Below are 14,525 nucleotides of genomic sequence, written 5' to 3'. Positions count from 1 at the left end.
TAGTTTTTCTTTTGCCAAAAACATTATTGTACTCTTACTTATAATACGTATAAAAAGATTTTTTAATTAATTAATATTGACTACTGTTTTGAAGGTTACCTGAAACGTTGATCTGGGTCTGAACGTAAGGTCCAAACTCCTTATGGGATAGCGTCCGACCTGTTCTTGTGCCAAGATGTCGCCGTCCGAGTTCCTCGTGAGAAGGTTAGGGGTGGTACCTGCAAGACACTCCAATACTTAAGTTAGCAAGGGCTTTGGGCTGATTTTTAGTAGATTAGAATGTGAGTATACCTGAGGGGTGTCAATGGATTTATAGTAGGGTCGATAACCACCTTTATTGGAGTAGTTTCATCTTTATTGATGGATGACCGTTTCCTTTATCTTGTGAGTTTGTTGGCATCTATCTTTTAGAGGAGATAGAGATAGTAGAAGAGATTCGTGGCGGTAGTTTACTTGCTTGGGCAAGTAGAGCTTGAACTCCTTGCAGTGTCCGACCTCTTTAAAGAGGTCGGGTAAGTGTTGAAGACCTCCTTTATGGATTGGGTCTTTTATCTTTATTAGGTTTGGCTTAGTTGTTGGGGTAGGGTATGAACAGTGCCCCTCCTTGAGTCTTGAACTTTATAAGAGGTTGGGCTCAAGCAATTTTGTGACCTTTGCTTTGACGTCGGGTACACTACCTTTCCAGAGGTCAGATGCTCGACGTGTTTTGAAAATTTGAACGTTACCCTCTTTAAATGAGATGCTAACTTCACGCGGCAGTTCACTTGAATTATGCGCACGTCTTTAAGAGGGGTTAATGGGTCATTATGCCCCTTATCACTTATAAAAAGTGCTTTGTCTCTCCCTCTTCTTCTTTTCTTCATTTCTCGTAAAAGATCTTTTGCTTTTCTCTTTTGAAAAGATCCTTCCACTTCTCTTTGCTCTTGCTTTCCAATCGCTTCTTGATTCCAATATTTCTCCATCTTGGTTTCATCGAAGGTTTTGTTTTGCTATCGTGGAGAAGAATGTTCGTGGTCTTGCCATTTAACGTGCCCTTTTCTTCTTTGAACTTTCACGAAGGTTGGTGCTTCTGTTTATGTTATTAGTAGCTTCGTGTTTCTGTCTGTCTTGCCATTATTCTAAATAGTCTTAGTAATGTTGATTGATTATTTGTTGTCAATACTTAGATTTGATGATGATCATTGCTATTTCTTTTTGAAAATTTTCTTTGTTTGTTTGACTGCTACTTTGAAAATTTTCTTTGTTTGTTTGACTACTGCTTTCTTGCCTAACAACTCCCTTTTGAAAGTTGATTGACATCTTGGGGATTTTGGTTTTTCTGAACTGTAGAACTAAAAACTATAACCATTTTTCTGTTTGTTGATTGTATTCGTATTGCCTCCAATGGTGTCGTTTCTGTTGCATAGGAGAGACACCATTTTGGTGTGCTTTGTAGAAAAAAAATTTGGAAATGGCTTCTTTGTTTTTACTTATTTTGACCGACTTCTTTTGGATGATATCCAAACTTTTTTAGTAATGACTTCTTCACTTTGCATTTATAGGTATAGCCTTTATGTCACATTATGTTGTCCTCAATATGTCGATTAAAGTTCTCCCTAGACTTTTAACTTGGGTAGATTCTTCTATCCTTTCTTGCATTCTAGTAGTAGATAAGGGATATTGTGATGCTTTCCGTAGGTACCATAAGATTTGTGAGAATAGAGAGGACGAGAGAAATTACGAATTGGTAGTGCCTAATGATGATGGCCTAAAGCGGGTTATAAATTTTTCTCAAAATAGGATTGGTGTTGCAAGTATAGTTCCCAACCCAACAATTGGCTAACAATCAAATTAAAATCAAAGAATTATACAATCAAAACACAATTATAAACTGAGAGTATTTAGACTCCCGGATCGTCTTCCCTAGGAGTTGCAATTAGGTGCTCAAATCATTGGCTATGGGGGATTTTGGGGTTTTGATTATAAGGGAAAAGAAATGTAAATAGCAAGAAATTAAATGGAAAGCAAGTAAAAGCAATGAATTAATGGAAAGAAATTTAAGTATCAAAATGGGAATTAAATGGTAAAAAGAGGACTCTTGACAAGAATTGGGGAATTAGGATTCCTATCCTAGTTATGGACCACAAACATGGTAATTGTGTGGAATTAATCCCAATTAGTCAATTCTAACATCGAGAATTAGTCAAAAGGGCATAATTGATCTCAATCCACAAGTCCTTACCAACTCTATTAATGGAAGGCTTAGTGTTAGTAGAAACCAAATTAATTAACAATTCTCACACAATGTAGAATGGACATCCACCACTCAAGTTCACCCAATTACCCAATTTTTCAACCAAGAGTGTGAAAAACTAGGCAAAAATCTAACCAAGCATTTTATCAAACACTTGGAGGGCATAAAAAGAAAGCATGATAAAATAAAAAGAAATAATAAATTCTACAACTACTAAGCAAGGAAAGTAAGAATAACAACTCAATTAACAATAAAAGAGCATGAAACATAAATTACATTAAATGTAAATCAAAATAACAAGAGTACTCATAAACATTAAAAGCAACAAAAAATGAGAAAATATCAAGATAACATAAGAAAATTAAGGCAATAGAACAAAGAAAGGTAGAAGAAACTAGATGAAAACAAGAATTAAAAAGAAAAATTACTGATAAGCGGATAATTTATACGCTTTTTGACATTATTTTTACATAGTTTTTAGTATGATTTAGTTAGTTTTTAGTATATTTTTATTAGTTTTTAATAAAAAATCACATTTCTGGACTTTACTATGAGTTTGTATGTTTTTCTTTGATTTCAGGTATCTTCTGGCTGAAATTGAGGGACTTGAGCAAAAATCAGATTCAGAGGTTGAAGAATGACTATAGATGCTGTTGGATTCTGACCTCCCTGCACTCAAAATGGATTTTCTAGAGCTACAGAACTCCAAATGGTGCGCTCTCAATTGCGTTGGAAAGTAGACATCCAGGGCTTTCCAGCAATATATAATAGTTTATACTTCTTCCGAGTTTATACGACACAAACTGGCGTTCAACGCCAGTTCCATGCTGCATCCTGGAGTTAAACGCTAGAAACAGGTTGCAAAGTGGAGTTAAACGCCAAAAACAGGTTACAAACTAGCGTTCAACTCCAAGAGAAGCCTCTACACGTGTAAAGCTCAATGCTCAGTCCAAGCACACACCAAGTGGGCCCCGGAAGTGGATTTCTGCATCATTTACTCATTTCTGTAAACCCTAGTAACTAGTTTAGTATAAATAGGACTTTTTATTATTGTATTCAGAGGTCTTGGTGACTCCGGTTCCCCTCTGGGGCCGAGACCAATGAATTCCATTATCACTTATGTACTTTCAACGGTAGAGTTTCTACACACCATAGATTAAGCTGTGGAGCTCTACTGTTCCTCATGAATTAATACAAAGTACTATCATTTTTCTATTCAATTCAAGCTTATTCTGATTCTAAGATATTCATTCGCACTTCAATATGAATGTGATGATCGTGATAGTCATCACCATTCTCAACCTATGAACGCGTGCCTGACAACCACCTCCGTTCTACCTTCGATTGAATGAGTATCTCTTGGATTCCTTAATCAGAATCTTCGTGGTATAAGTTAGAATCCATGAACGGCCATTCTTGAGATCCGAAAAGTCTAAACCTTGTCTGTGGTATTCCGAGTAGGATCTGGGAAGGGATGGCTGCGACGAGCTTCAAACTCGTGAGTGTTGGGCATAGTGACAGACGCAAAAGGATCAATGGATCCTATTCCAGTATGATCGAGAACCGACAGATGATTAGCCATGCAGTGACAGTGCATTGGACCATTTTCACTGAGAGGACAGGATGTAGCCATTGACAACGGTGATGCCTAACATACAGCTTGCCATAGAAAGGAGTACGAATGATTGGATGAAGACGATAGGAAAGCAGAGGTTCAAGAGGAACGAACGCATCTCTATATGCTTATCTGAAATTCTCACCAATGAATTACATAAGTATCACTATCTTTATTTTATATTTTATTTATCTTTTAATTACTAAATCTCCATAATCAATTGAATCCGCCTGACTGAGATTTACATGGTGACCATAGCTTGCTTCAAGCCGACAATCTCCGTGGGATCGACCTTTACTCACGTAAGGTTTATTACTTGGACGACCCAGTGCACTTGCTGGTTAGTTGTGCGAAGTTGTGATAAAGAACTAAGATTATGAACGTGCGTATTAAGTTTTTAGCGCCGTTACCAAGGAATGAACCGTCACGATTTCCGCGCACCAAGTTTTTGGCGCCGTTGCCGGGGATTGTTCGAGTTTGGACAACTGACGGTTCATCTAGTTGCTCACTTTAGGTAATTTTATTTTAATTTTAAGTTTTTATTTTTATTCCTTTTATTTTCGAAAAATTTTCAAAAAAAAAATTTCAAAAATAAATTATTATATGGCTTCAGAATTTTTAAGGATGAATTCTAGTGTTTCATGATGATTTGTTGAATCCTGGCTGGCTGTAAGCCATGTCTAATCTTTTGAACCGGGGTTTCAACTTATCATCACAAGAGCTTGTTGATCTTCACCCATTTCGCAGTTACACACATAGTTGTTGTATACATGGGAGGTATCAATATCTTGTAAAGCTTGGCTGGCCATTGGCCATGTCTAGTGTTTTGGATCGGAGCTTTCACTGAAAGCTTGGCTGGCTAATAAGTCATGTCTAATTCCTGGACTGGAGCTTTAGACTAATATTGCAAGATTCCTGGAATTCACATTAAAAATTTTGAAATCCTTATTTTTCTTTTTCAATTAATTTTTGATAAAAAATACCAAAAAAATTAATAAAACCATAAAAACCAAAAATAATTTGATGTTTCTTGTTTGAGTCTTGTGTCAATTTTTAAGTTTGGTGTCAATTGCATGCTTTTAATTTTTCTTTAAATTTTCGAAGAACACATGCATTGAGTCTCTTTCTTGTTCTTCATGATCTTCAAGTTGTTCTTGACAAGTCTTCTTGTTTGATCTTTAATTTTTCTTGTTTTGTGTCTTTTCTTGTTTTTCATATGCATTTTCAATTTGTTAGTGTCTAAAGTTTGAAAATTTCTAAGTTTGGTGTCTTGCATATTTTTCTTTTCTTAAAGATTTTAAAAAATAAGTTCTTGGTGTTCATCTTGACATTCAAAGTATTCTTGCATATTTTTCTTATTTTGATTCATAATTTTTATGTCTTGCATCATTTTTGTGTTTTTCTCTCTCATCATTAAAAATTCAAAAATAAAAAAAATATCTTTCCCTATTTTCACTCATAATTTTCGAAAATTTGAGTTGACTTTTTCAAAATTTTTTAAAATTTAGTTGTTTCTTATGAGTCAAATCAAATTTTCAATTTAAAAATTCTATCTTTTTCAAATCTTTTTCAAAAATCAAATCTTTTTCATTTTTCTTTCATAATTTTCGAAATTTTCAAAATTAATTTTCAAAAATCTTTTTCATAATTTCAAAATCTTTACTAACAATTAATGTGATTGATTCAATTATTTTAGAGTTTGTTACTTGCCTATTAAGAAAGGTTCAATCTTTAAATTTTAAATCATATCTTTTTGTTTCTTGTTAGTCAAGTAATCAACTTTAATTTTCAAAATCAAATCTTTTTAAATTTATTTTTCAAATCTTTTTCAAAATAAGTTTCAATCACATCTTTTTCAAAATCAATTTCAAAATCTTTTCTAACTTCTTATCTAACTTCTTATCTTTTTAAAATTTGATTTTCAAATCTTTTTCAATTAATCGTATCTTGTGTGATTCTTATCTTTTTCAAAACCACTTAAGTAATTATCTCTCTCTAATTTTCGAAAATCACCTTCCTCTTTTTCAAAATTCTTTTAATTAACTAATTGTTTTAAATTTTAATTTAATTCAATTTTATTTTTCTTTTTAAAATTTTTGAATTCTAACCTTAATTTTAAATTAAAAACAAAAATATTTTTATTTTAATTTATTTAATTTTCGAAAATTCTTCTCTCTCACCTCCTCCTAATTATTTATTTATCTACTAATACTTCTCTTCTTCTTAAAAATTCGAACCCTCTCCCTCTTTCTGTGTTCGAATTTCTTTTCTTCTTCTACTCACATAAAGGAATCTCTATACTGTGACATAGAGAATTCCATATTTTCTTTTTTGTTTTCTTCTTTTTCATATGAGCAGGAACAAGGATAACATTCTTGTTGAAGCTGACCCTGAACCTGAAAGGGCTCTGAAGAGGAAGCTAAGGGATACTAAAGCACAACTCTCTGGAGAAAATCTGACAGAAATTTTCGAAAAAGAAGGAGATATGGCCGAAAATAATAACAATACAAGGAAGATGCTTGGTGACTTTACTGCACCTAATTCCAATTTACATGGAAGAAGCATCTCAATCCCTGCCATTGGAGCAAACAGTTTTGAGCTGAAACCTCAATTAGTTTCTCTGATGCAACAGAACTGCAAGTTTTATGGACTTCCATCAGAAGATCCTTTTCAGTTCTTAACTGAATTCTTGCAGATCTGTGATACTATCAAGACCAATGGGGTTGATCCCGAGGTCTACAGGCTTATGCTTTTCCCATTTGCTGTAAGAGACAGAGCTAGAATATGGTTGGACTCTCAACCTAAAGACAGCCTGAACTCTTGGGATAAGCTGGTCATGGCTTTCCTAGCCAAGTTCTTTCCTCCTCAAAAGCTTAGCAAGCTTAGAGTGGATGTTTAAACCTTCAGACAGAAGGAAGGTGAATCCCTCTATGAAGCTTGGGAGAGATACAAGGAACTAACCAAAAAGTGTCCTTCTGACATGCTTTTAGAATGGACCATCATGGATATATTCTATGATGGCCTGTCTGAATTATCTAAAATGTCATTAGACCATTCTGCAGGTGGATCCATTCACCTAAAGAAAATGCCTGCAGAAGCTCAAGAACTCAATAACATGGTTGCAAATAACCAGTTCATGTACACTTTTGAAAGGAATCCTATGAGTAATGGGACGCCTCAGAGGAAAGGAGTTCTCGAAATTGATACTCTGAATGCCATATCGGCTCAGAATAAAATATTGACTCAGCAAGTCAATATGATCTCTCAGAATCTGAATGGATTGAAGGAATCATCCAACAGTACTAAAGAGGCATCTTCTGAAGAAGAAGCTTATGATCCTGAAAACCCTGCAATAGCAGAGGTGAATTACATGGGTGAACCCTATGGAAACACCTATAATCCCTCATGGAGAAATCATCCAAATTTCTCATGGAAGGATCAACAAAAGCCTCAACAAGGCTTTAATAATGGTGGAAGAAACATGTTTAGCAATAGCAAGCCTTTTCCATCATCCACTCAGCAACAGACAGAGAATTCTGAGCAGAATCCATCTAGCTTAGCAAATATAGTCTCTGATCTATCTAAGGCCACTGTGAGTTTCATGAATGAAACAAGGTCCTCCATTAGAAATTTAGAGGCACAAGTGGGCCAGCTGAGTAAAAGAGTCACTGAAACTCCTCCTAGTACTCTCCCAAGCAATACAGAAGAGAATCCAAAGAGAGAGTGCAAGGCCATTGATTTGACCATCATGGCCGAACCTACAAGGGAAGAGGAGGACGTGAATCCTAGTGAGGAAGACCTTCTGGGACGTCCAGTGACCAATAAGGAGTTCCCCTTTGAGGAACCAAAGGAATCTGAGGCTCATCTAGAGACCATAGAGATTCCATTGAACTTCCTTCTGCCCTTTATGAGCTCTGATGAGTACTCTTCCTCTGAAGAGGATGAAGAAATTACTGAAGAGCACGTTGCTAAGTACCTTGGTGCAATCATGAAGCTGAATGCCAAATTATTTGGTAATGAGACTTGGGAAGATGAACCTTCTTTGCTCACCAATGAACTAAATGCATTGGATAGGCAGAAATTACCTCAAAAGAAACAGGATCCAGGCAAATTCTTAATACCCTATACCATAGGCACCATGACCTCTGAGAAGGCTCTGTGTGACCTGGGGTCAAGAATAAACTTAATGACACTCTCTGTAATGGAGAAACTTGGGATCTTTGAGGTGCAAGCTGCCAGAATCTCATTAGAGATGGCAGATAACTCAAGAAAACAGGCTTATGGACAAGTAGAGGACGTGTTAGTAAAGGTTTAAGGCCTTTACATCCCTGCTGATTTCATAATCCTAGACACTGGGAAGGATGAGGATGAATCCATCATCCTTGGAAGATCCTTCCTAGCCACAGCAAGAGTTGTGGTTGATGTGGACAGAAGAGAATTGGTCCTTCAACTGAATGAGGACAACCTTGTGTTTAAGACTCAAGGATCTCCTTCTGTAACCATGGAGAGGAAGCATGAAAAGCTTCTCTCACTACAGAGTCAACCAAAGCCCCCACAGTCAAACTCTAAGTTTGGTGTTGAGAGGCCACAACCAAACACTAAGTTTGGTGTTGAACCCCCACAGTCAAACTCTAAGTTTGGTGTTGGGAGGTTCCAACCTTGCTCTGATAATCTATGAGGCTCCATGAGAGCTCACTATTAAGCTATTGACATTAAAGAAGCGCTTGTTGGGAGGCAACCCAATGTTATTTAATCATATCTATTTTATTTTCTTTTTTGTTATTTCGTGTTTTATTAGGTTGATGATCATGTGAAGTCACAAAAACTACTGAAAAATAAAAAACAGAATGAAAAACAGCATTGAAAATAGCACACCCTGGAGGAGAGCAGTCTGGCGTTTAAACACCAGAAACAAGCATCTGTCTGGCGTTTAACGCCAGAAACAGGCACCAAGCTGGTGTTTAATGCCAGAAACAAGCATCTGCCTGGCGTTAAACGCCAGAAACAAGCTACATTTGGGCGTTTAACGCCAGAAACAGGCAGCAGTCTGGCGTTAAACGCCAGGATTGCACAGCAAGGGCGTTTTACACGCCTAATTGGAGCAGGGATGTTAAGTCCTTGACCCCACTTGCTCTGTGGACCCCACAGGATCCCCACCACTTCTTCTCTCATCTTCACTCCTTTTCATAATTCTCTTCCCCAAATACCCTTCACCAATCACCTCAATCACTCTTTCCCATCACCTCTTCACCACTCACATCCATGCTTTCTTCCAAATAAACCCCACCTACCTTCAAAATTCAAACTAATTTCCCTCCCAAACCCAACCCTAATGGCCGAACCCTACACCCCCCTCACTCCTATATAAACCCCCCACTCTGTCTTTATTTTCACACAACACAACCCTCTCTTCTTCTCCTTGGCCGAATACATCTTCTTCCCCCATCTCCTTTATTTTCTTCTTCTTCTACTACTTTCTTTCTTCTTTTGCTCGGGGATGAGCAAACATATTAAGTTTGGTGTGGTAAAAGCATATCTTTTTATTTTTCCATAACCATATATGGCACCTAAGGCCAGAGAAACCTCTAGAAAGAGGAAAGGGAAGGCAATTGCTTCTACCTCTGAGTCATGGGAGATGGAGAGATTCATCTCAAAAGCTCATCACTAAGAAAATGATGGAGCAAACAAGAGATCATGGACCTCAACAAGAGTATGAGGAAACTCCCCAACATGAAATTCCTGAGATACCTCAAGGGATGCACTTTTCTCCACAAAACTATTGGGAGAAAATCAACACTTCCCTAGGAGAATTAAGCTCCAACATGGACAACTAAGGATGGAGCACCAAGATCACTCCATCATCTTTCATAAAATTAGAGAAGATCAAAGAGCTATGAGGGAGGAGCAACAAAGACAAGGAAGAGACATAGAGGAGCTCTAAAGCACCATTGGTTCTTCAAGAAGAGGAAGATGCCACCCTCACTAAGGTGGACTCATTCCTTAATCTCCTTGTCTATTTATTTTTTGTTTTCGGTTTCCATGCTTCATGTTTAATTATGTTTGTGTCTTTACTATATAATCATTTATGTTTAAGTGTCTATGTCTTAAAGCTATGAATGTCCTATGAATCCATCACCTCTCTTAAATGAAAACTATTTTAAAAACAAAAGAACAAGAAGTACAAGGTTTCGAATTCATCCTTGAAACTAGTTTAATTATTTTGATGTGGTGACAATACTTTTTGTTTTCTGAATGAATGCTTGAACAGTGCATATGTCTTTTGATATTGTGGTTTATGAATGTTAAATATGTTGGCTCTTGAAAGAATGATGAAAAGGAGAAATGTTATTTGATAATCTGAAAAATCATAAAAATGATTCTTGAAGGAAGAAAAAGCAGTGAATACAAAAGCTTGCAGAAAAAAAAAATAGCGAAAAAAAAAAGCAAGCAGAAAAAGCCAAAAGCTCTTTAAACCAAAAGGCAAGAGCAAAAAGCCAATAGCCCTTAAAACCAAAAGGCAAGGGTAAATAAAAAGGATCCAAGGCTTTGAGCATCAGTGGATAGGAGGGCCTAAAGGAATAAAAACCTGGCCTAAGCGGCTAAACCAAGCTGTCCCTAACCATGTGCTTGTGGCGTGAAGGTGCCAAGTGAAAACTTGAGACTGAGCGGTTAAAGTCACGGTCCAAAGCAAAAAAAGAGTGTGCTTAAGAACCCTGGACACCTCTAATTGGGGACTTCAGCAAAGCTGAGTCACAATCTGAAAAGGTTCACCCAGTTATGTGTCTGTGGCATTTATGTATCCGGTGGTAATACTGGAAAACAAAGTGCTTAGGGCCACGGCCAAGACTCATAAAGTAGCTGTGTTCAAGAATCAACATACTGAAATAGGAGAATCAATAACACTATCTGAACTCTGAGTTCCTATAGATGCCAATCATTCTGAACTTCAATGGATAAAGTGAGATGCCAAAACTATTCAAGAGGCAAAAAGCTACAAGTCCCGCTCATCTGATTGGAACTAAGTTTCATTGATATTTTGGAATTTATAGTATATTCTCTTCTTTTTATCCTGTTTGATTTTCAGTTGCTTGGGGACAAGAAACAATTTAAGTTTGGTGTTGTGATGAGCGGATAATTTATACGCTTTTTGGCATTATTTTTACATAGTTTTTAGTATGATTTAGTTAGTTTTTAGTATATTTTTATTGGTTTTTAATAAAAAATTACATTTCTAGACTTTACTATGAGTTTGTGTGTTTTTCTATGATTTCAGGTATTTTCTGGCTGAAATTGAGGGACTTGAGCAAAAATCAGATTCAGAGGTTGAAGAAGGACTGCAGATGCTGTTGGGTTCTGACCTCCCTGCACTCAAAGTGGATTTTCTGGAGCTACAGAAATCCAAATGGCGCGCTCTCAATTGCGTTGGAAAGTAGACATTCAGGGCTTTATAGAAATATATAATAGTCCATACTTTTTCCGAGTTTAGATGACACAAACTGGCGTTCAACGCCAGTTCTATGCTGCATTCTGGAGTTAAACGCCAGAAACAGGTTGCAAAGTGGAGTTAAAAGCCTCTACATGTGTAAAGCTCAATGCTCAGCCCAAGCACACACCAAGTGGGCCCCGGAAGTGGATTTCTGCATCATTTACTCATTTCTGTAAACCCTAGTAACTAGTTTAGTATAAATAGGACCTTTTATTATTGTATTCAGTGGTCTTGGTGACTCCCGTTCCCCTCTAGGGCCGAGTCCAATGAACTCCATTATCACTTATGTACTTTCAACGGCAGAGTTTCTACACACCATAGATTAAGGTGTGGAGCTCTGCTGTTCCTCATGAATTAATACAAAGTACTATCATTTTTCTATTCAATTCAAGCTTATTCTGATTCTAAGATATTCATTTGCACTTCAATATGAATGTGATGATCATGACAGTCATCACCATTCTCAACCTATGAATGCGTGCCTGACAAACACCTTCGTTCTACCTTCGATTGAATGAGTATCTCTTGGATTCCTTAATCAGAATCTTCGTGGTATAAGTTAGAATCCATGGACGGCCATTCTTGAGATCCGGAAAGTCTAAACCTTGTCTGTGGTATTCCGAGTAGGATCTGGGAAGGGATGGCTGTGACAAGCTTCAAACTCGCGAGTGCTGGGCGTAGTGACAGACGCAAAAGGATCAATGGATCCTATTCCAGTATGATCGAGAACCGACAGATGATTAGCCATGCAGTGACAACGCATTGGACCATTTTCACTGAGAGGACAGGATGTAGCCATTGACAACGGTGATGCCTAACATACAGCTTGCCATAGAAAGGAGTATGAATGATTGGATGAAGACAATAGGAAACCAGAGGTTCAGGAGGAACGAACGCATCTCTATATGCTTATCTGAAATTCTCACCAATGAATTACATAAGTATCACTATCTTTATTTTATATTTTATTTATCTTTTAATTACTAAATCTCCATAATCAATTGAATCTGCTTGACTGAGATTTACAAGGTGACTGTAGCTTGCTTCAAGCCGACAATCTCCGTAGGATCGACCTTTACTCACGTAAGGTTTATTACTTGGACGACCCAGTGCACTTGCAGGTTAGTTGTGCGAAGTTGTGACAAAGAACTAAGATTATGAACGTGCATATTAAGTTTTTAGTGCCGTTACCAAGGAATGAACCGTCACAATTTCTGCACACCAATTACAAAGAAATTAAACTAAGAAACCCTAATTCTAGAGAGAAGGGGGAGCTTCTCTCTCTAGAAAATGACCTACATGATGCTAAACTAACCCTAATTTCTACCCCCTTTCACATGGAATGAAGGCACTTTGATATAGCAAGAATCAGCTTCAGAAAGTCACAAAAATGGGCTCTGGAGGCCCAGAAATTACCCCCAGCGATTTGCATTAAGTGAGTCACGTGCTGGGACTTGTGCGTACGCACAGGTGTGTGTGTAACAACCCTGATTTTCGAGTACGCGAGATCTTTTCTGAAGATACGGATTTCTCCGGAAGATGAGTAAAGGGAACACCTCTGATGTATTATCAAGCATCTCAATCCTCATTGTCATTATGTCATCTTTAAGCTAGAACCTCTTTTGGTGCAAGCTCGATAACCTGATCACGAAGAACTTAGTTTCTTAACCGTATCGGTTAGGAGTTTTGATTCTAGTTTTTGTAAATAGTCTCTGTTTGATGAACCGGACTCGATTCATGAGAGAAGAGAGATAATAGTATAATATTATCATTATATTAGTATTAGAAGATGCTTGAATGATATTATAAGGTTACCTGCTCTGTTTTAGTTAAAAACAGGAAATCGGTTTAACCAGGTTCAGAGTTTGCTGGTGCAGCTTAGCACCAGAACTCTTTGATGACTTTAGCAATGCTAAGGCCTCATCATACATGTTATATTCTCATATTAAATATGTTACTAGTGTCATTTATGCTAGTAGCTCAGAAAAGAATTTTTAGAGATGTTTTTACGAGTGTTCCGATACATCTAGTTTTAGTAGTTATACACCTGAGATATTTTAATATTATTTTAATCCATCTCCAAGCCAACCAATCACAACTCACCTTATGATGTACCACTATTTTGTGGTACATTTTGTGCTTAATTTAGGTAGATTTCATCCACTTTTCCCACATTTATTTAATGAAATGGCATGGTTTCATAATTTTCTCCTAATTTGTGCTTAAGTGTGAAAATATGCTTTTTAGGCCATTAATTGGTTAATTTTAATTCACCTTTAATTCCACTAGATGTCTTGATGCATTTTTTGAGTGATTTTAGGTTCAAAAGGCTAGGAATAGATCAAAGGAATGAAGACAAAAGCATGAAAAATGGAGAAATCATGGAAAATCAAGGATTTGGGATGCACCTATCGACACGCACGCGCAGCAGACGCGCACACATGGAATATAAAGTCACATGGCGACGCGTACATGTACATGATGCGTACGCGTCGATGCTCGCACGTGACTTCATTAAAGTGAAAATGTTGAGGGCGATTTTTGGGCTTGCCACGCCCAGATCCAGCTCATTTCTGAAGCCTATTACATGCAGAATTGAGAAGACTCAAAGGGGGGGGGGAGAACATAGTTGTGTTTCATCATGCTTTAGGATAGTTTCTAGAGAGAGAAGCTCTCTCTTTTCTCTAGAATTAGGTTAGATCTAGATTAGGATTTCTTAGATCTAGGTTTAATTCATGTTTTGATTTACTCTTCTTCTTCAATTCCTTGTTCTTCTACCTTTGCTTTCTCTAGTTTAGCCTTTTATTCTTGTAATTGTTTACTTTGTTATTGATGCACTCTTGTTTTCTCTATTTTCCTTTCAATGCAATTTATGTTTCATGTTTCTTTATTGTTGATTTGAATTGTTGTTGTTAATTTCCTTGCAATTAGTAGTTTAGATTTACTTTTTCTTGCAATCTTATTTTGCTTTCCTTCTATGCCTTCCAAGTGTTTGATAAAATGCTTGGAAGGATGTTAGAGTAGATTTTAGTGTTCTTGGCTTGGGATAGTAACTTAGGTAAACTTGAGTTGCTAATGTCTAAGTCTTGATAATTGGTGTCCATTGACTCTAGCTTTTCCTAGATGAATTAGTGAGAAGGTTAGGACTTATGGATTAGGATTGGTGTAGCTCATTTGACTTTCCTTTATTT

At 36.9% G+C, this 14,525-nt stretch overlaps 1 non-coding gene across 1 annotated transcript; it reads right to left on the bottom strand.

Moving 5' to 3' along the window:
* Positions 1-6,726: 6,726 nt before the first annotated feature.
* On the bottom strand, positions 6,727-6,834 carry LOC112725847 (small nucleolar RNA R71). Its single transcript, XR_003164929.1, has one exon. It is a non-coding gene; the product is annotated as a small nucleolar RNA R71 (small nucleolar RNA).
* Between the last annotated feature and the right edge of the window lie 7,691 nt (positions 6,835-14,525).

The sequence above is a fragment of the Arachis hypogaea genome, chromosome 11 (assembly GCF_003086295.3).
Source record: "Arachis hypogaea cultivar Tifrunner chromosome 11, arahy.Tifrunner.gnm2.J5K5, whole genome shotgun sequence".
Taxonomy (NCBI): Eukaryota; Viridiplantae; Streptophyta; class Magnoliopsida; order Fabales; family Fabaceae; genus Arachis; species Arachis hypogaea.
The sequence above is the reverse complement of the archived record's forward strand: the minus strand, read 5'-3'. Positions and strand labels throughout refer to the sequence as shown.